The sequence below is a fragment of the Manis pentadactyla genome, chromosome 11 (assembly GCF_030020395.1).
Source record: "Manis pentadactyla isolate mManPen7 chromosome 11, mManPen7.hap1, whole genome shotgun sequence".
NCBI lineage: Eukaryota > Metazoa > Chordata > Mammalia > Pholidota > Manidae > Manis > Manis pentadactyla.
The window spans coordinates 117941554-117945756 of NC_080029.1; positions in this window are offsets into that span (position 1 = coordinate 117941554).

A 4203-nucleotide genomic window follows, 5' to 3' on the forward strand; every position below is an offset into this window, starting at 1 on the left:
CGACATGTTCAGCCTGAAGGAGGAATAAAAATGCACTAAGCCCAGGAGAGGCGACCCTGACTTGGTCCCTACATGGTCCCATGTGTAGTAGTGACCTGGCAGACTCAATTGGCTGTCTCTGGCTGGAAGCATAACAGACCATCATTAATGCTACTTTTGACTCAGGGGGCACTGTCATTGGCAGTGCTATGATGGAGAACCTAACAGGATGGAGACCCAGGTCTTCACTGAGCTTGTGCATTGGCTGGCTGGCTGGGCCTCCTTGCAGTAACATGGGACTCAATTCTTCCTATGACTCATTATCACCATGCCTGGTATGGAGGCTGTGGAAGGAGATCCAAGCTCTCACCTACTTCTTAATTATTGGATATCAGTATTTATCAAAAACTACTAGTTGCATGTAAGTAGAGTGACTTAGGGGCTTGGAGAATGGAGCAAATGGTTAGGATTCCATATCTGGTGGGGCTGTTGCTCTTCTGGGGAAGTTCATCATAGAGGCTTGGAAGTAGACCTGGCTTCAGACAAATCTGGGCTTGAATTCTGGTGCTGCACCTCCCTGGCTTTATAACTGAGCTGCTTGTTTAACCCCTGCTGAGTGCCAGGTGTGGGGCTAGAGGCTGTGAACAACCCAGTGGACACGATGGACAGTGGTTCATAGTAGCAGGGAAGTGGCATTAAAAAATCATCATGTACATTGTTCTAAGTTACCACTGTGATAGTTACCATGGAGGAAAATCTCTTGCAAAAGAGTGTATAGTGGGAAGAACTTTTCTTGTCTAAGGAATCAGACAGACTTCCCTGAGGAAGCTTAGACTTAAGAGTGAGCTAGAGGTGGGGGCTGTTTATCAAGAACAGCAGGGCCAAAGGCCCTGTGGTAGAAGGTGTTTGGCCCAATCCAGAGATGCAATGAAGGTCCATGTGAGTCCTCAGTTGTGAGTTTAAGAACTACCTGGGACAATGATTAAAATACACCTTTCTGAATCCCACATCCAGAAATTCTGATTCCACAGGGCTGAGGTGGGTGCTCAGGGATCTGTGTTTTACATAAACATCTCAGGAAATTTAGAGAAAAATATAGCTTAGGGCCATACTTTGAGAAATAATGTGTTAGAACCTGGTGAAAGTAGTCCAAGATAAATGTGAGTTACTTAACTTCCTGAAGCAGCAATTAAAATCTAACACGGCAGTTGAAGAAGGCAGAAGAATAAAGGAGAGAAGCCACATCTAGTGCCGAGCCTAGAGCCTGGTGGGCAGCAGGGGCTCAGCAACGTACTGTGCGTCTATTACTGCCCTTCTCAGGTCAGACCCATGGAGCTCTGATGCTGTGGAGCAGTGAGCGCAAGGCAAGGAGGAGGGGGATCCGTATTCTGGCCTCAGCTCGGCCACTGAGTCACCACCCCACCTTGGGCAAAACCCGCTCTCTCTCTGGGCCAGTAGACTACAGGTTCCTATCTGCAAAAGGAGAGAGTGCAATGAGGTGACACTTACCCCAACCCTGTCAGCAGCTTAGTCACCATCTGCCGTGTTGAATTTCTTACATCTTGGAGCCCAGCGCTCCCTTACCAAATAAAGTGGTCCTCATCCTACCTGTCATTAGAACCACCAAGGAGGTTTTTAAAAAACCGATTAAGTCAGAATCTCCTGGGATGAGTCTCAGGCACTGGTAACTTTTCAGCTCTCCAGGTAAATCTAATTTCTCAAATCTCCCTTTTGTCCAGAACACAGACAGGCTCAGAGGAACCTGCTGCTCCCCTCTTCTGTTCTAAAACCTCAGGAAACACCCAAGACAATAAGAGCCTTAGACTCTTTCTTAAAAATTAGTTAAGATAATTTTTGACATAACTTTTTAAGAATCTTGTCAGAGTAAAAATGCACCTGATTTAAACAAAATCTAGTAATAGAGAATGGCTTCTCAGGTGCCCTGCCATCACCAAAGGCTACCATTTTTTATTTCATCAACTTTACTGAGGTATGATTTATATAGCATAAAATGCATACATTTAAACTGTGTAGTTGGATGAGTTCTGACAAATGTATTTTGCCCCACCTCACCCCCACCTCCCTGAGTCATTCACTTAAAACAGCTTTCATTTTACTTTCTCTGATGGTTTCTCCACAATATCTTCATGTCATTACAGAAGTTTCTTGATTTATCAACTTTGGATGGTTTATCACTAATCCTCCAACCAGGAGACTGTTAAAAGTGGAAATGGACATAGCTAATGATTATATAGGACAATAGGTGTAAAATGGGACTGTCCTGGGCAAATCAGGTATCTGGTCCACCTAACATTCTCTGCCCAGCTACGATGGATGAAGGTTCAATTCATATACCCTCTCCGTAGCCCCATCCTCTTCTCCAATTTGGTAATTATGCCCCTGGTTTAGTTTCTTTGTTTTTTAACTTTGTAAGATTCAGCAATACTTGTAACCCCCTATTGCTGGGGCCCCTTGATAAGATGAGGACATTAGTTCCCCTGTTTTCCCCTCCTGCTCTGTCCTCTTCTATGTCCCAGTTTCCTACCTCATTTATCTTGTCCAGGTTGGTAGTATTTGCTTCTATTTTGTAATCATTATTAAGCCTTTCCTATTTTGTCTATAAGAAACCAAAGTCTCAGCATTTACATTATGTTGATGTAACTTTATGTTCTGGTTTCTCTAGAAATGTCAAGGATCTTCTCTAATATTTGATATTTTTTAATTGCCCGAAGTCTATGTTTGCTTAGCACTCTCTCAGCCCTTTTTCTTAATTTAAAGACCCAGTGTCCCATTTTTACTCTGGGAATTTTTTAATGTTATCATCTCTATGATAATTCTCTCTCCTCCACTTTATTTCTTTTCCTGTCTGGAACTCCTACTGGTAGTTAAATGTTGAACCTTCCAAACTGATTCTGTTTGGATATTTTCTCTCATGTTTTATTCCATTTGCTCAGTGTTCTAGGTTGTCTTGACTTGTGCATTCCAACCTTCCTACTGAGTTTTACAACTTTCAGCAATAATAATTTTAATTTCCAGGAGCCCATTCACTGATTGCCCCTTTTCCATGGCATCTTTTTTTGACTTTTGGAACTCTACCCATTCAGCCTTCCCCCCAGCCTTGTGGTGACCGTAGAAATATCTCTGAAATTCTTGGGTATCACAGACACGGTTTGAAAATCTCTGTCATATGCATTTGATACTAAACTTGCCTTGAGTACCTGGCTGGTGCTGGGCACTAGCTGGGTGCTGTGGACATCACAGCAATGAATGAACTATGGTCCCAGGCCTCAGGATTCCAGCTGATGTAGAGACAAATATGGAAATAAATAACGACAATATGACGGGTGCACAAGAGGTCCTTCCAACAGTCTGTGGGAGATCAAGGAAGACCTCACAGAAGGGATGGCTTCTGAAGGGATGAATAAAAGTTTTCCAGATGAAGAACATCCCAGGCAGAGAATACAGCTGGTCAAGGTCAGGGAGAATGAAAGGACACGGGAGGGGGAGCCCACAAATTTAGGGCTGAGGCTGCAAGGTTGGTAGGAAGTAGACTTTGAAGGATCTTGGGTACCTTCAGGGGGGTCTGGAATTGGTCCTTCAGGCAGTATGAAGTCATCACAGGGTCACTAGTAAAGGAGTGACCTAGAGGGGGTCGTGTATCAAAAAAGCCCCTCTGGAAGTCCTGGGACATGTGGATTGGAGGGGCATCTCCTTATCCAGGAGCCATTGTAGACGATCTCCCCCAACTCCCACCCAAAAATAAGCTCCACAGCACTGAGTAACATTCCTTATCTTTCTTGAACGATAAGATCTTAACCTCCTCATGGAGACTGTGCCTTTTATTATTGTTGCTAATAACAGATACAGTCCCTGTGACCATGGGTCATTTTTAGATTCCAGAATGTTCTCACATCCATTACCTTGTTTAACTTTTCCAGTAATTTTGTGAGGAAGGCAAGACAGACTATTTCCCCAAATTTAAGAGACAAAACCTCTAAGTAGGTACTAAAATTATCCCCACTTTACAATGAGGAAATGGAGGCACAAAATGATAAAGAAATTTGCCCCAAATAACAGTAGTCATAAGAGGGAGAGCTAAGATGTGAACCCAGGAAGCCAGTCTGGAGTCTGTGAGCTTTCCCACTGCACACACTACCTCTCATGTATTTTTCTGCTTTCTCTCCACACCTAGGAAAGGTCTGGATACATAGCAGGTCCCAGGGG